This window comes from Hippopotamus amphibius, chromosome 17 (genome assembly GCF_030028045.1).
Source record: "Hippopotamus amphibius kiboko isolate mHipAmp2 chromosome 17, mHipAmp2.hap2, whole genome shotgun sequence".
Classification (NCBI taxonomy): domain Eukaryota; kingdom Metazoa; phylum Chordata; class Mammalia; order Artiodactyla; family Hippopotamidae; genus Hippopotamus; species Hippopotamus amphibius.
Window position 1 is genome coordinate 42162089 of NC_080202.1, and position 18606 is coordinate 42180694.

Here is an 18606-nt window from a genome sequence, read left to right on the forward strand (position 1 = left end):
CTCACAAGCGTCCTATTCTAATAAAGCACTTCTTATCTATCACTTTGCCTCTCACTGAATTCTTTCTGTGCTGAGACATAAAGAACTGGAGCTCTTCAGGACCCCCCAAAACACCACCTAGCAGTTTCATTTCCAATGAGTTTTTGCAGGGCTGCTGTCTGCAAAAGCTGTAGGAACCATCCACCCACCCCCCACCCCCCGCCAACCTCAGAATAGTCTATTGGCTGACTTTTCAGGAGTGCCCCCATCTCCTGATCTTCTCTTCACAGGCTTCTCAGCCTCTGTGCAAAGTCTGTGAGATTGTCTTCCTCTCTTCATCTTGCTCTACAACCCTTTGCGAAGCTGAATACAGCCTTGGATCCTGGTGGGAGGTGGGGGGATGGGAGGGTTGGAGAGTGAAGGAGAGTGCGCATTTCCTCAAAAGATTTGACACATGGACCATGAGTCTACCAGGTAGACTCCAGCCAGGAAAAGCATCTCACATGACTACATAATTCGAACAATAAGAAAGGCGCCTGCAAAGTGCTAGACAAAAGAAATAGACAAGAGAGCTTGACAGGCATCCTGGAGGAGGTGACTTTTGATCGGAGCCTTCCTGTCAAGTAGAGGAAACGGCATTGCAGAGGAAAGGACTGGCAGAGAAATGGCTGGCAGCTAGGAATGCAGGCTGAGCTCGGGGGAGGGTGCACCAAGAGGTGGGGAGGAAGCCAGGAAGCAAGAAAAGGGAAGAGTCAGGGGAGGGTATCAGGATGAAAGGGAAGATAAAAATAGATTAGGCTGGAGAGAAAGGGAGGATACACAGACACAGTTGGAGGCCAGGGCAGGGAAGGCTCAAAACATTTGTAAAGGCCATTCACATCCTACTGGTCTGAAAAGCTTACATTTCTAGCACTGGATCTAACAACTACCCAGAGTTATTTGAAGCCAGCTAGAAGAACTGCAGGCATCCGAATTCCCTGGACAGGTCCAACATACAGAACCCCGCATCGACCCTAAAGAGTCCCCGTAGGATGGGGTCCTATCATCCCTCCTGTCCCCTGTCCTCGCCACAGAAGGGTCTGAAGATAATAACATGTGAGAATCTCTGCCCCAGCCTAGGAGACGAGGGGTAAGGGTTTGACATTTGTGGAAAATAGAAGCTCCTACTGTATGCCAGGTTGGAACTGTGATCTGCCCTTCCTAAGCACCTGGAAGATAGGTGCCCTTGCTAGCCCCATAGTGTTGGAGGAAGGAGGCCCCTTCCAGGGTCCAAGAGCGGGCTCTTGTCTAACACTCGGAAATGAATTGTCCGAGGAGACACACCTGCTGACAAAGCAAGAGACTTTACTGGGAAGGGGCGCCCGGGCAGAGAGCAGCAGGGGAAGGGAACCCAGGAGGACTGCGCTGCCACGTGGCTCGCAGTCTTGGGTTTTATGATAATGGGATTGGTTTCCAGGTTGTCTCTGGCCAATCATTCTGACTCAGGGTCCTTCCTGGTGGCGCACGCATCGCTCAGCCAAGATGGATTCCAGCGAGAAGGATTCTGGGAGGTTGGTAGGACACATGGACCGGAGACTCCTCTCTCCTTTTGACCTTTCCCGAATTCTTCCCAGTGGCGGTAGCTTGTTAGTTCCACGTTCCTTACCAGCACCTCCTGTCCTAAGAGAACTCATGCACGTGGTTACTATCAGGCCTGGCCACAGTGGGCAGTGTCGGTCAGTGGGTTCCCTAACAGCTGTACAAACAAGAAAACAGGCTTAAGCGAGGTTAAGTGACTTGGGGGCCCAAGGCCACACAACTAATAAACAGCAGAAGCAGGATTCTCACCCAGCTCTTTCTCATTCCAGTTGGAGAGGAAGCGTAGTTCAGTGGCAGAGCAAGTGAGCTTTGGAGCCAGGAATGCTTAGATCTGAATCCCATCCTCTTTGCTGGGCTTTCCCTAAAACAGTGCAGGGTCCAGGACAACCCAGCAAGTGTGGAGTGAGGACAGCTGCCACAGTGTCATTATTTTTCATTGGTCCCTTAAGACAGCGTTGAAGATAGAAACTTCTAAATTGAATTTTATTGATGTTCAGAAAAGAGAAGTCACAACATCCTGAGGCCTCTTGGCCTCAGGCAGAGGGCTCCAGAGTGTTTGACTTCAGGGAAGTTCCCCAGACTCGCTCAGCCTCAGTTCCTCATCTGTAAATTGGGGAAAACATCAGATTAAATAAGATGATATCATTAAGACAGTTTCTGGTCTGTAGTAGGTACTGGAAGATGGCCAGCTATTATTATTATAGATCTGACTAACTCTCGCCTTTCCAATCCAGTCAGGTCCCTGCCTTTCACTGCTCTTCTGAGCACGGGAGTGAAATATTTTCTTGTTTGGACTCCAGATAAATCCTTATTTGGCATTTGATTGAAATCGTGAAACTAGTATTAATGCAACCGTCTCTCTCGACATGGAATATCTAGTGTTCTCCTGGGTTCTGTAGTAGGAAGCTGGTTCTCCTCTCGCTCTCTTCCTCCCTCCCTCTCTTTTCTTTTTGGCTATACCATGCGGCATATAGGATCTTAGATCCCGAATCAGGGATCAAGCCCTTGTCCCCCGCAGTGGAAGTGTACAGTCCTAACCCCTGGACTGCCAGGGAAGTCCCCTTCCCACTCTCTCTTTAAAAACCTGCCGAAGTCCAGCTCCGGCAGGTCCAGGAGTACCCAAGGGATGAGTTGCCTGGGCGCAAGGAGGAGACTGGGAGGCCTGTGTCAGCTATGCAGGATCTCTCTTTATTGTCAGAACTTTGTGTGTTTATATAGTAAACATAGCTCAGAAAAAATCTTTTGTGGCAGAGCATATCTTCCCTCAGCATCTACCAGTTTCTTTCTTTTGTCAGGTTTGGCTTGCAAACCTTGTGACTCTAAGGTAAACATATGTAAATAACTTCTTAATCTTTTAAGCACACTATTGCCCTTAACACCCATACAAAACCTTGTGGAGTTAATCAAGATTAGGGCAACTACAACAATTGCAACTGTTATGCCTAGAATTGTGGAGAGGAATCCCTTATGAGACACAAAATCGGATAAACTATCAAAAACTGACTTAGCAGCCTCTGCAGTTGAATAATCTAAGTGGGCCTTACCTATATGTTGGATTTCTTGATGAAGCCTGGTCAAATCTAGACTAATATCAGATTGATTCCAAATGCCTAGAATATGATTTTGAATCCAGTCCCAAGAATAAGACGATTCATTAACTTTTAAGGGAGTCACACAGATCCATCTATATTCGATATGACACCTCAAAGCCAATCTAACTTTTAAGGCTGTAAGTTCAGTACCTAGATGCAGAACAGCTTCTTCTAGCGCAGCAACTTTTTCCTCTTAACTTTCTATCAATAATTTCTTGAGTAGCTAAGGCAAGAGATACATTTTTTGATAACTGATTAACATGTTCAGCTTTATGTACTTGTTGAGAGTGAGATAAGTCGAATAATTCTGCTAAGCATGGAAACTGGGGTTCGGAGCCCCAGGACCCATCTTTTGCCCAACCCGATGTCAGCAAGTAGGGATTTAGTGCTTTTCTAGATCTGGGGAGAGGCAAGGGTTGGGCTCATAACATCAGCTCCTGAAAACATCTATCTCAAGACCTGTTCCACCCATCCTCCAGAGCACAGAGTGCCTCATTTCTGGTCTCCACCCTGAATTCCCTTCAGGGGATGTGGAAGGTCAGTAGCTGCAGCAGCACAAAGTGATTTAGTCCTTGTACAGGCAGATGGCAAGTTCCAATTTGTAGTTGACAGGGGCCCCTCATGGTCATCAATTTGACCACGCTTTGGGAGGCATTTCATGACCATTTTGTCCCACGGTGCTAGGAAGGCTCATTCCTAGATCTGATGAAGATCTCGCCAATAGGCCACTCAATGTGTCAGTACTGGGCTAGGTCTTTGTAACAAAAGCCAAAGCTCTCTGGACCACCTGTATTCCTAATCTGTTATGGTCCAGGAAAAATTCCCTCTTATTGCATCTTCCCATATCCAGAGGTACACTATTACAATCATTGATCACATACAGAACTATATATTTGATCAACTGCTTCAAGTAGCCTAGTCATCATCATTTTTGTTGGCAGTCAGTCACACATTCGGTAATACGAGAAGCAATAATCTTGAAAAGCAGGCAAAATACAAATAATATAGCTAGTAGCGTCAATAGCGTTACAAGTAAATACTTAAGCCACGAGTTTCCCACGCCAAACCAGTTTTGAAGAGGTCAAGGCTTCACAGTGGGTGAAAATCGCAGAAATCTGAACAGGTATTACTAATTGGCCAGGCGAGGGGATCCCCGAACAGGACTATAATTTTTTCTTTCTCTCTCTCTTTTTTCTTTTTTTAGAGCAAACTTCCTAAGGGGCATCCAATTAGAGCCTTGCAACACAAAAGTACTAGTCATAGGTAATTGGCCGCAAACCCAACAACTGGGTTGATTTTCAAAATTAGCATAGGATTGTGCCCACGATAGAAAAACATTTGAAAGGTCCAAGAAGTCAAGAAAATATTATAAATGTTCATACAAGTCAGGTCCAGCATCTTGGGCTAGCTGTCTACTTCTGATGTCGGCTTCTTCTCGTCCTAGTGTGAGTGCAGTTTCTCCTTAGATAAGTGTCCTTCCGTCTAAGCTGCAGCTAGTCCTTTAAATTATGTCCTTTTAGTATCCATAATCACCCAAAGATAGATTACTGAGATAAGCTTCAGAAACAAACTTAGAGTGTCCTTTTAAAAGCTTTCTTGGATTTTACATTACTATAGCGCAACAGCAAGGAACTTTCCAGGGAGTGAATCTTAGTAAATACAGACCTCCATCAGCAAAACTGGCATTTAATATTTATTGAAACATAATCTTCTTCTCTCTAAAATTACCCTCATTTTTACCTGATATAACCAGATTAAGGCTAATTTGTTTGCAAAATAAGTCTGGTTTCAAAAGAAACTTGGCCTCATCATTTAATTTATGGAACTATAATTGATCATATAGGCTTTTGGCTTTGTTGAAACTTTTATAAGGAGCCTCAGGCTGGACTTTTAAAAGACCTTTCAGGGCTAAGAAAGCCGTGCCAGGGGCTTGGGCTTATCACAGATTTTTGCCTAACAAATGTAGGTAAATTCCTCCCTTTTCAAGGTTCCCAAAATACCTTGAGTTTTCTATACCTGTTAGTGAGGTAGCCTTTCTAATTTATCTGATAAAGCTGCTGGGAACCTAAGAGTTTTCAATGTCTGGAGGGAACAGAGAGAGAAAAGATAAATGTTTCAATCCTGCTTACAAATGTACAAACTATCAAATTATTGTAAATCATTAGTTTGAAGGGAAGGTTTTCCTTATACCTGGAAAACAGATTTCAACCAGTAATTTTTAGATAGAAACCATAAAATTTATAACCATATTCACCAGTTTACTCAGTCCTATGTAACATCCTTTTGTTAACAGCTTATGAAGCCATCACGTTTCTCATTAGGATTCTTCAATTTTTTTTTTTTTTAAAACCCCGTTCAGCATTATGGTCTGAAAGTCAGAAACTTGTATTTATCCAAAAGTCCTTTTTATAAATCTTCTTGAAGAGGAAGCATTTTGCAAAGGCATCAGAATAAAACCAGAAGCGTCTTAAGACATAAGGCTTAAGAAGGCGTGTTTAAAATCTGATTGCAAGGGCAATCAATTTGGTTATTGTTGTGTCATACAACATTTTAAGAAAATAACTAGAATTATGACTGATAACATTTTACCGGGACATATCAGAATTTTAGGAACTCCATATACTTTCCAGAATATCTATATTAATAACAGTTACCATGCACTAAAATCTAACATTTATTCATTTGACAATACTTCCTATGTAACTTAATGTACCAAATGAACCTAGTTCATATCTCTCTTTGGGATGTTTCAGGGGCCCTTTGAAGCATCCCAAAGTTAGCTAGAGGTCAAAAGGATTTCATCAGAATTTGTTTTAGGAAGTTTTGTCCAAAATAACGGAAAAAAAAGTTTAGAACACTCTATCAGATAGGCTCACAGGTAACTGTGAAACAATAGTCAGTCACTTAGCCAAAGTAGCAAGAACAGATTACTTAAAAGGTAAGGAAACATAAAATCTTTTATCAAAGGGCAATTCAACATTTTAAGAAAACTTGTCCTCGTAACAGAGAGAAAAACCAAATTCAAGTTTTGCACCAGCTTACTTTCCAAATTAATTTACTCAACTAAATTTGTCTAAACTTAGTCAATCCTGATCATGCACAAAACTCTTTTCTCAGGGTCCACTTTCCACAAACCTTCTTATCACTTTCCGTATCATTACTTTATTTCCCATTCAGTCACCTGTAAGTCAGACCTACTTTCTTTTCCCTTAATAAAAGGTAATTCCATTCCTCAGGCTTTCTTTACTGAAAACACACATCCTGCTTTCCTTAAGCCACCATGAACTGTCCCTTGTGACAGCATTCTGTACATTGGTGAATAGAAATACCAGTGATATTTTCTAAACACATTGGCTTTCTTTACAGAACGTGGCACCAGGCATACTTATCAATAGTCCTAAATATCTTTTTGTCTCTCTGTAAAAGGAAGCCGATGTTCAGTAATATATGTTTCAGTATCTTATTTTATTTGGGAATGATCCAGCTGGTCAATAAGCTTTCATCACTTAATTTAGGGCAAGTCCAGAATTTCAAGTTACCAGGATCTGGAGAGACTATTTTAGGTAGATATTCCTAAAGGATAAGTCTTCTTGACAGACTTTATTAAAAGCTCTTATCTCATTTACATTTTCTTTCCTTAGAAGTTTCTTTCCATCAGGCTACTTTCCACACTGACAAATTTGTAACAGACACAAGACCTTATTTAGCCTATATTACAACTAGGCACAATTAAAATTTATATAAAAATTATGCTTAATGTTGATGACTCTAAAACATGTCTATAGTAATCAAACCAATTAGCTTAAGCCATCTTTAATATCATATATCAGTTTAGTACTGAAATTTCCAGGTGTCATGAACCTGAAATTCATTCTGGCCAGACTATTTTCTATTTCTGAGTATTCATAAGCACTTAATTTTTCTTAAAGCCAATTTAGAGCTCTTTTATGAATTCTTTTGGCAATACCATACACCTACAACAAACACATAGATACACACGAACACACACACAAACACAGAGGCCTCATAATTCTCATTCTAAAATTTCAGTACTGAGTCAGGTACAACATGAAAGCCATCAGTCACAAAGGGTTGGATTTAAATTGGCTTCTAGCAGATGGAACAAATCGAGGTCACCTATCTAGATGGCTAAACCCTTTTACTATTTGCAGAAAAGACACTTAGCATTTCTATTTATCTTTGACAAGTCGTTTTAAATTATTTTAATTTTAATTTTTTAATTTGCATTTAAAAGGATAGCAGAGAGAAGTATTCTTTAGATGACCAGGTAAGACATTTACCTCTCAAAGGTACAAGCAAGTTCCTCCTAAGATGACTTTGTCTCCCCTTTGTTGACAAGGGTAATTTATTTGTTTGGCCAGGAAGGAGAGGGATGCACACGTAAAGGGCCTTGTCTTAGGGCCTTATAACCTAGGTAGCGCTGATGTCGCCACGCCTAGAAAGCCCAGTATTCCCAGACAGCAGGATTACGTGCCTCCCTGAAGATGGCCCTGATCATTAAATGTCTCAGGGAGATGGAGCTGCAAGGAGGCGATCCCTTGTAATGGGGTTCGCAGAGGAATAACTTCAGGCGGGGCTCCAGGGGGGTCTGGGGTGACGGACCCTCTCGAGGGCACTGAGCAGGCAGAGGAGCAGTATGCGTACTCCTCGCCTAAGGGAAGAGCCTGAAATCCTTGGAGAATCAGGGGATTATGAAGGAAAGCTGACAGGAAGGCAGTCTCATAATGAGAATCCAAAAGTACACAAGAATATGTCAGAGTGTACCGCTCCACACGGACCGGCCCAGGGGACCTAGAGAGAGAGGTGCAGATCTGTCTGGCAAAAGGGGCAAGTCTTTTGGGGAAAACCTAATTTCTCAATCAGTCGGCTCAAAGAGTCAGCTGACGGAAGGGGAGAGTGAGCCTTAAAATTTTAAGAAAACTTTGGCGGAGGGCCCTAGGGCAAAGGGGCCGTTTGGACTTGCACAATTGCTAAATCAAATCAGTAACCAATTCCCCCCGTGTCGGTGATGCAAAGACAAACAAGGGTGGGTGTCCCCTCCGAAGAGAAGGCCACTCAGGTGCCCACCGGGCCGTGTCCCTGTGGGGAGCTTAGGTGCCTCTTAGCTTTGGCGGGTGCTATAGAGTCCCACTTGAACCTGACTCGTAGAGAGGGACTGGGTCCCCCAGAGACAGATGCCGCCCTGAGCCATATGAGGTCACCACGGAACCGCAGGTTAGGGCCCACTCGGACTCCGTAGCCACGAAGGCCATGGAGCCACACAATCGCCCTGGAACGAGGACGAAGCAGGGCGCTCCCTCACACACACATTCACACCAGAGTTTGTCACAGTGCCTCCCCGCTCTGGGAAGGCCTCTAACTGGTGGGTACCTTCCCGCCCTGGGATGGGATCGAAAGAGTCTCTTATCAATCCCCATAAAGAAAAAGTTTCAGCAGGGATCTTTTCCGGCCCATGAAACTTATAATAAGTTGTCAGTTGCTCTCCCACCTTAGCCCAGGTTTCCGAATTAGCAGTGCCCTCTTCCGGAAACCAGGGGCATTGCTCTTGTACGAAAGAAAAGAAGGATAAAAGAGTAGATTTGGAGACGTTAACTCCTCTTTTTGATAACATATGTTTCATAATATCTACAAGGAGCTGTCTCTCTTTAGATTCTGATTTTCCCATTATGCCTTATATGTTTCCCTTATAGGGTCCTTTTTAACGTCTCAAGTTCTGATACTTTAAACTATCCACCCTTCACTTACCCTGCGTATCTCTGCAGGGGGGTCTGCAGCACCCAGGTGGAGTCCTAGCCACCCCAACAATTGCAAGAGAATACTTACCCTTTGGGTCCCTGTTCGGGCACCACCTGCTGAAGTCCAGCTCCAGCGGGTCCAGGAGTACCCAAGGGATGAGTGGCGTGGGCCCAAGGAGGAGACGGGGAGGCCTGTGTCAGCGATGCAGGATCTCTCTTTATTGTCAGAGCTTTGTGTGTTTATATAGTAAACATAGCTCAGAAAAAATCTTTTGTGGCAGAGCATATCTTCCCTCAGCATCTACCAGTTTCTTTCTTTCCTCAGGTTTGGCTTGCAAACCTTGTGACTCTGAGGTAAGCATATGTAAATAGCTTCTTAATCTTATATGTAAGCAAACTATAGCCCTTAGCACCCATACCTAGGCCTGATGTCTATGTCTATACTTATGCCTGCTGCAATCATAAGCATTACAAAAAGAGCCACCCCTCCCTTTTCTCCAGCATTTAGTAGCCTGAGGTGCCTCCCTTTTCCACCAGGGAGTGGTGGGAGGGGACTTGGTGGGGCAGACACAGAGAAAGAATGTGTCAAACCCTGGCTCTTTCCTGGGGACAGAGAAACAGGGAGGGGAAGTGGGTGGTAAGCATAGTGTTACAAAGAAACAAAGAGCAGAATGTAAAATGGGTGGAGATGGTCTGGGGCCTGTCCTTGGGGAGAGGTCGCCTTGAGATCCACCTGCCACGAAATGCCCTTCCAAGGAGTTCTCGCTTTGCGGTCCTCCGTGGAGCCTGGTGACCTTGTCACAGCATTGGCTTGTCCAGACGGCTCCCGACAAAAATGGATTTAAATTTTTAAATTATTTGTCAATTATACCTCTTATTGGGAAAAAAAATCACAAAAGGGCTTCCCTGGTGGCTCAGTGGTTAAGAACCCGCCTGCCAATGCAGGGGACACAGGTTCGAGCCCTGGTCAGGGAAGATCCCACATGCTGCGGAGCAACAAAGCCCATGTGCCACGACTACTGATCCTGTGCTCTAGAGCCCGAGAGCCACAACTACTGAAGCCCATGTGCCTAGAGCCCGTGCTCTGCAACGAAGAGTAGCCCCCACTCGCTGAAACTAGAGAAAGCCCGCACGCAGAATGAAGACCCAACACAGCTAGTAAAATAATAAATAAATAAATTAAAAAAAAAAAAAATCACAAAATACTGAACTAAAAAACAACAATAAAATTGTATCATATGCATAGTTTACAGTTCAGATGGTACTAAGTGAAATGAAATGGTGATGAAACACAATGACCCACAGCAGTTCCCTGCCCCAGGCCACTTCCTTGCCCACCTTCCTGAGCCAGCTCACTGGGCCTGGTTACTTCTACAGAGCAGGTTGTAGCTGAATCTTCTGGCGCTTTTCTCCACATCTCTTTGCACATCTAGTTCTTGATTTATCCATTTTAGACCCTGGCTATTGAATTCCTAGTAACATCAGTGAGGAGTTAGTTCTCTTACACCACTACCACCAGTCCATTCTTGAGGTTTAGTTATGTCACTGTTTCCAGATAATTCATAGCGTTTACACGGAATTCCCTGGTGGTCCAGTGGTTAGGACTTAGCGCTTTCACTGCCAAGCCCCGGTTCAATCCCTGGTAAGGGAACAAAGATCCTGCCAGCTGCGCAGCATGGCCAAAAAAAAATACTGTTTACAGAATTGTGACTGTAAATATTATTCACCGTAGAGCTTAATCATGTACTCATTACATTCGCTTCCCCTCCTGTGACCCCAGGGGTTTAATTTCCTCTCGGGCTCTCCCTGTTCCGTCGGCCATTCTCACCTCCACTGTTCTCCTCCAGGCTCTGGCTTAGCAGTAGGTGCCCACCTCCTGCAGCGCCCTCTCTTCCAGGCTCTGTCCTCCAGTGAGTGCTGGATACACAGCTGCTATCCTGCAACTTCCCCTCCCTGCTTCCTGGGCTGGACTATTTCCTGGCTCCCTTCTCTTCTTGCTTTCCTTATTCTCTCTTTGCTGGAGCACATCCCCAGGTAAGAATCCCTAATTCGGGGACTTCCCAGGTGATCCAGTGGCTAAGATTCTGTGCTCCCAACACAGGGAGCCCAGGTTCGATCCCTGGTCAGGGAACTAGATCCCACCTACATGCCACAACGGAGAGTTCACATGCTACTGATGAGGAAATTGAAACTCCCATACTTGTAATTGCTTCCTCTCCTCTATCTTGCAAAGGCCTGCTGGCCCCTCTCAGTGAAACAGTAAAGTGAATTACTAAGAGTGATCAGATAAGGGAAGACTGTCTCGCTCTCAGGCACCCACCCCAAGCCTTTGTTTGAGACCCTTTGCACATAGACTTGTTAAGTGACCTTTTTTTTTTCAACCTGCAACCAATGTGACAATGCAAATTGTGACCTTAGTCCTGATAGTCCTGAATGTCCTGCTCCTACAAGTTCCTGTTAGGACCCCCTGCTATGTGTGTAACCCATGGCAACTCCCGCGCTCTGTAACTGCCCCTGACCTATAGTAATTTGTAGCCAATCGGTTTGTACCAATTATAGCTGTATGTTTTAACCTATATAAGGAGAAGACTCCCCTGAAACGGGGCCCCAGAATTTTGGAGCGTTCGCTCTTCTGGGTCCGCGGGCTCAATAAACCTGAGTTCTCCAACTCTCCGAGTGTTGTGCTTGGTTTCTCGTGGGATCAGTTTTTTCTGCAACACCACAACTAAAGATCCCACACGTGGCAACGAAGATCCTGTGTGCCAAAACAAAGACCCAGCGGAGACAAATAAGCAATTTAAAGAAAAAAACAATCCCTAACTCACATTCAAAAACAACAGACCTGTTCTTACGTGAGGCCCATGTTGGAATCAATTCCACTTCAAAACCATTATGTGCTACACACTGGGAATAAGATGAAGCTCTTTGTGTCTTGGAGTGTAGATGTTAGAGGTTGTGACAGACAGTTAAAAAGGACTAAAATTAAATAGATTCTTAAAAGGACAGAAGAAAATCAACTGGGTGATAGTAATTTTCTCGAAATTTTTTAACATGCTAACTTTAACATCCTCAGTGTTGTCTCCATGTGTGCACACAGGGCAGACCTCTGAAAAGTGACACTGCCAGGTTTTCTCGACTAATGGCTGTGTTGAGACAAGGTAGGATGGGGGGAGTCCATGCTAATGCAAAGGGCCCTTCACTTGGTTTTCAACTCTCTTTTCCAGGATGAATTGTTCACTTGCTCCAAACAATGCTACAGAAATTCTGGAGTCATCACTGATTCAGGGGTAACTGATAACAATAGAGTGGTGAATTAATAATCCGACATAGACACTGAGAGTTTAAAGGAAATGGCAACATTTTAGAGTCACTAACTGTAAGGTATGTTGCCTTCCCGCCACCCTAACTGGTGCTCATTTTGCGGGTCAGCTACTTTTCTTGTCAGCAGTGTGGCCAAGGGGAGGAAGAATGTCTCTCAGACTGGAGCTCTGAGGAGGAAGCGTTCAAATTGCCAGAACTGGACTCGCACTTTTGAATTTCCCAGAAGGCCAGGCCCTGTGGCTTCCTTAAGAAGCTCCACATCCTTCCCAACCCCTCCCCCCACCCCTGGGCTGCCCAAATCCTGCCTCATGGTGCAGGGCTGGTCAGGGGGGACTGGGGAGAGGCCCCAGCAGGAGGCAATTGTTGCCTTTGCTAGAGGAAGGATGGTTTGCACCCTGGTGACTCTGGGAAAAAGGCTTCCTCTGGTTGCTCAGATTGGATCTCTGCTGGAACCTAAGGAAGGTGGTGGAACTAAAGGTGTCATAAATAAAGGGTGGGTCGTGAGGCGGGAGAGGGGCGCCTGTGTGTCTCGGGACTCTCATAATGCTTTGGTTTCTGCTCAGAGTGCAGCGCCCGTGCCCCACTGGCCTGGGTCGCTGTGCCCGGGAGCCTCCGCATAGCATGTCCCCACTGCGCCTCTGGTTCCCATGGCGTGTCTTCGTGTGGCACCCATTGTGGCTTCTGGCCCAGGCAGCTCAGCCTCTGGAGTGGGCCCTGGACCCTGTCCAGTGGACCTCCGACCCCCCGGGGCTGAGTGAACCTTGGTCTTCACACTCCTCAGACCTCCCTCCTGAATCGCCCTATGCGATTACACCCCCGGCAGAGTCCGGGGGCTTTAATGACTTGTCCTCCTCTCCAGAGCAGATGTTGGCACTGCCTCATCAGGAATTGACTGAGACTTTGGTTCCACACCCAGACGCGGATTCAGCTGCAGGGCTGCCCGCAGGGCCAGATCAGTTTGCTGTTCCACATCAGGATGTGAATGACAAGCTAACCCAGCAGCAAAAGCTCCCAGCAGCAGCTCCAGTGCTGGACTGGGAACAGAATCAGGCCTTGGTTCTGCCTTTTCAACGCAAGAGTAAGACTAAAACCATAGGTCTAGATCAGGCTGAAGGTCACCAATCATTTGAAATACTTGTTCCTCCTCTAGGTAGTAAGAGCTCAAAACCAACGAAGTTTATTGTTTCAGCCCCAAACCTGAAGAAGGATCTAGTTCAGCATCGACAGCTTGCTAAAGTTGTTGTTGGACGTACAGGCCAGTTAGAAAATGAAACTCAGGGTCTAGAACAGCAGTTGCAGGATGATTATGTAGCTTCCGGTATGGATACCATTTACCCTGAGGAGAGCCTGCCTAGGGATTTTCTGGGGGAACTCGGAGCAACCTCTGCAGCCCCCTGAGGAGGCTGAAATTTCTGCATCCCAGCAAGAGGCCCAACTTCGTCATCCAGAGACCCCTGAGGAGGCTGAATCTTTTTCACCCCAGGCAGAGGTCCAGGATGAAACTGCAGAGCCCACTGAAGAGGCAGAACCACCGCCACTCCAGCAGGAGCCTCCGTCTCAGCCTCTAGAGCTCCCTCAGGCGTTTGAACCTTCCCTACTCCATCAAGAGACCCCAACTCAAGCTCCAGGATACCCTACTGAGTATGTACTTGAAAGTCCAGTGAGTGGTGAGGGAGCATCCCTAGCTGGCATTCAGCATCACGCTCATTCAAACGTTCCCAGTGTCACACTTAAACCTCTGGATTTGGAACTGACCATCACTCCAGAGGCCACTATGGAAGCTCAATTTCCTCCAGCTCAGCAGGAGGCCCTGGCTCCACCTCCCGAGCATCCTGAGGAGACAGAATCTTCTGCAACCCAGCAGGAAAGCCCAGGTCAGCCTCTAGAGCCTCTTGCAGAAGCTGAGCCTTCTCCAAGTGAACAGGGGCAACCAACGCAGCCTTCTGAGCTTAGTGAGGAAGCTGAACCCTTTCCAACCCAGCATGAGACCCCAGCTCAGCCTGCAGAGTCTGTTGGAGAAGCTGAAACTTCTCCAACTCAGGAGGAAGCCTCAGCTCCGTTTCCAGCAGCGACAGAACCTTTTGCAACGCTGCAGGAGCAACAAGCTCAGCCTCCAGAACCTTCTGCAGGGGAGGTGGAACCTTCTGCAACTCAACAGGTACAGCCAGCTCAGTCTCCGGAGCCTTATGAAATGGCCGTTTCACCTCCAAGTCACCATCAGGCTCAGCATTCAAACGTATCCAATATCACCATCAAACCTGCAGATGTGGAGCTTAGCATAACAGCAGAACCCACTCCAGAGGTGGGACCTTCTCCAACCCAGCACAAGCCTTCAGCTCAGCCCTCAGTGCCCCTTAGTAGTGCAGAATTTCCTACAGCCCAGCACGAGGCCCCCACGCTGCCTCCACAGCCACCTGAGGAGGTTGAACCTTTGCCAGCCCAAGCTATAGAAGCTCTTGCACGAAATAAACCTTCAGCACAAGAGGAGACCCCAGCTCAGGCTCCAGAGCTCTCTAATGTGATTGCAGTTCTCTCTCCAGAGCATCACGTAACAATGGTTTCTCCTCTAGCTCAGGAGCAAGCTCAGCCTCTGCAGCGGCCCACTGTCACTGTTAAACCTGTGGATCTTGCCAGCACCACCCTGGCAGCCAGGTAAGGGAGTGAACCACCTTGAAGTGGACCCTCCAGCCTCAGTCCAGCCACCCGATGACTGCAGCCCTGGCCCATACCTTGACGACTGCGTGGGAGACCCAGAGCCAGAACTGCCCAAGTTACCCCTAAATTCTTGACTCAGAACTTGTGAGGAATAAATGTTTATTGTTGTTCTAAGCCGCTATTTTGGTGTGATCTGTTACATACCACTAGATAATCACTACAGTGTCTGATGCAGGGCTTGAACCAGCCAGACTGAGACCCTCAATATACTGAACTGGAATATTAACGAATGACGGCCTCGTAATGGCTGGGGACTTTGGGCCTGGGCTCCGAGTCTTTCCCTCGACCACCGTATGTGCCGCCTGGGCTCTGAGTCTTTCCCTCGATCACCGTACGTGCCATGCCAACAACCCACAGATTTTCCTGGGCACAGCATTCCTCAGCCCCCCACGGTGCAAATATACAGTAGCGTTTTGTTGTTCCGGGTGGGAACTTATAAGCAGAACAATAACAGAGTGCACTCAATCCCCCAAGCTTTCCGAGAAGGGGATTATCCAGACTTAGCTGGACTGTGTCCCATGGCCAGAGCTCCCGTAGAGAGGGAGCCTGCCCAGAGCACATCACAGTTATCGGGGTGGCGAGGCAGGGAACGTCTGCACCACCAGCAGTGGCAACTGCTCAGTGACAGAAATGGTTGCAGTAGGAGGGGGAGCCTGTTTTCCCCACTGAGCTCTCTGGTACCTGCTGAGCGATTGTTTGCTGAACTACTCAAAGGGGAAACGAATGAGTGTCCAGGAGCATCCTAGTTATTTCTCGTCACCTCCTGGCCTCCCGACACCTCACTGATCCCCATTCCCAGGTTACACTGGGGCCTTAACATCATCTGGAATTTACCAGAAAAGATCTCAGAAGTCCAAACTCTCATTCTCTGAATATAACTTTTGTCCTTTCGGTTCTCACTCATGTGTATCCACCGTACACGCTCTTCAGCTGCATTAAAACCTCTGGCCTGGGGCTTCCTAGGTGGCGCAGTGGTTAAGAATCCGCCTGCCAATGCAGAGGTCACGGGTTCGATCCCAGTTCCAGGAAGATCCTACATGCCGCGAAGCAACTAAGCCCGTGTGCCAAAAAAAAAAACCTCTGGCCTGGTGCTCCATTTTCTCCCAGTTCCTACTTGGCCTAAATCCCCAAGCTGAGCTCGTGGCCTCTCTACTTCTAGGCCACCATCAAGTACTCTTTATAAAACTCAAGCTCGGCCATGTCTCTCCTCGGCTTAAAACATCGTAGTTTGTGCTCTGTTTGGTCAAGTCCATGTGCCTTGGCCAGGCCCTCCAGGACAGGCTCCCTGCTCACCGGCACAGCCCCACCCACTGCCCCTTCCTCCTTGTGCTTCACGCTCGGGAACACCAGTCTGCACACGCTTCCAGCCCACCCAAGCTTTCATGCTTCTCGCCTCTGTGCTGGCCTCTGTCTAGAATGCGTTTCCTTCATCTCGTCCTCCTAAGAAACTTCTGTGTGGCTTTCTTCCACTTCCCCTCCTCCAAGCCATCCCTCACATTTACTCCTTTCCAGCCAACCAAGAGCTGAACCACTTCTTGGTACACGGCCACTGTCATGTCAACACACTGTCTTCTCTGTATATCTGCGGGTGTCTGTGCCTCCTCTCAGTCTTAGGGCCCCTGGAGGGCAGGGACTTTGTCCTCATCAACTCTTTCCCCAGCACCAGGCACAGTGCCTGGCTTATAATCCAGTCCTTTTTCAGGACTCTCCCTAACTTCCTAACCTTCCCCCCTCTGAATCCTACAACTTTGCTTCTCTGTATCATTTTTGCCCTAATCACACACTGTTTCATTTCATGAAATCTTTCTGACAGATTTCATGGGAATCAGGGATCATTTTCATTCACTTAGTGGCTGTTGGCCTTGTAGCTCCCTCTCCCCTTCTATCACTCAGGTCTCAGTAAGGAGCTGGGCTCTGACCTAGTTTGTCCATCACAAGATGGGGACAGAGGCAGCCCGAGGGAGACATGTTTTGTACCACCTGACCCTGGGCTCCTCTCCCGCTTCCAGGCTACAGCCAGGGATGTGTCCCCGATCCAAGCAGAGACAGCTCACTCACAGGCTGGCCAAGTGACGTCTCTGGGCTCTGGCAAAAACACTGCCCCATCTAGGTCAAGCTGGGCAAGGCAAATTCCTAGTCTTGGGAATTTTAATTTAGAAATATGGTAGGGTAGCATTCGAGGCTAACAAGAATAATTGTGCAAATTTGAGGTAGTGTGATACAAAAAATATTATCTAAGCCTCACTTTAAGTACCAACTTTGAAATAATGGAAATATCCCAAAATAGGAACCTGGAGCTACCTGGAATTGGGGTCCACCCTTTGGGAAGCCCAGCAGTACAAGGATCTCTAGCCCTGGTTTCCCGTCAGCTCCCTGTCTTTGTCTCCACTTCTCTTATTGAAATCAGCCCCCCACTCATCACAGAGTGTGAGCGGGCATGGGACCTTCTGTTCTTGTGACCCAATAGTGTAACCTCAGCACCTAGTACTGCACTTGGCCCACAGCAGGTGCTCAGCAAACAGCAGCTGCCTCCTCCTCCTTCTCCGCATTATTATTGCCACGGCTATTGGCTCTTTGGTGGCGACCACAGCTCGTACTTCTGTGCATCCCTGTGGGAGTCTAGCACTTCTGGGCTCCAACCCTAACTCGCACTTTTGGATGTGTGACCTTGTGCCCTTGAGCAGGTTACCTACATTCTTTACACCCTGTTTCCTATCTGTCAACCGAGCATAACAAGCTATGCTTCCACGGATGCCGAAGCCAGGGCTGGGCACCAAGCAAGCAGATGGTAACCATTAGCTGCCACCGCTTCCTCTTGTTAGTGGTATTAGTCACGCGCTTGGGACACAGTAACTATTTGCTGGCACACTGAAGTCACCAGGTGTTTTCACTCTCAGTGAGAAACTTTGGGAGGTGGCTTGGGCAGGCATGGAGAGAACTGATGTCTCACGCAGCATCAGCAAACTAAGAAATCAGAAGAACTGATGGGCTGTTCACTTTGCTTGGAACCCCTCCCAACTGTCAGAACCCCGCCCAACTGTCAGAACCCTGCCCAACTGTCAGAACCCCGCCCAACTGGCAGAACCCTCCCAACTGTCTCCCAGGCCCACTGCTCTTCTGGGGGACCTTGAGCGATCGTCCCGTGGTTTGCACCGTTCTTCACCTCATGTTACTAAACCAACAGCACTATCTGTGGTCATTTTGCTAGATTATCAGACCTTGCTCATTCAGAATTTTTTACTCAATTTATTTACCTCTCACTGACTTACTAAATGCAATTGATGAATGACTTTCTTTGCAGAAGGAGTGGAGGAGGCTTTGCAGCTTCTGCAGGTGGCACTGTCATTATATAACCACTTGGAATCACACAGCCCTGGGCCTGTGTTGGAGAAGGCAGGAGGTGGGGTGGCCTGGTGCTGGGCTGGGCTGTAGGGAGCCCAGGAGTACACGGCTGACCCTCGGTGGGGTCAGGAGACGCCAGGGCCTGCGGAGCGCCATCTTGGGCGATGGCTGCTCTCACACATTCTTCTTTATCCTGTCCCTCGGGCACCTCCCTGCTGGCTATCCAAGGGTTGGGTTTTTTTAAGAAGAAAAAAACCAACCCAATGTGAATTTTCTAGCAGCTTGAAAGAGTGGAGAACTCCCTACCAAGACAGGGCACACAC

At 47.1% G+C, this 18606-nt stretch overlaps 1 pseudogene; it reads right to left on the minus strand.

Annotated features, from left to right (window-relative positions):
* Positions 1-359: 359 nt before the first annotated feature.
* The window catches only part of LOC130839584 (leucine-rich repeat-containing protein 37B-like), a 55025-nt pseudogene continuing 36778 nt past the window's right edge, over positions 360-18606 (minus strand).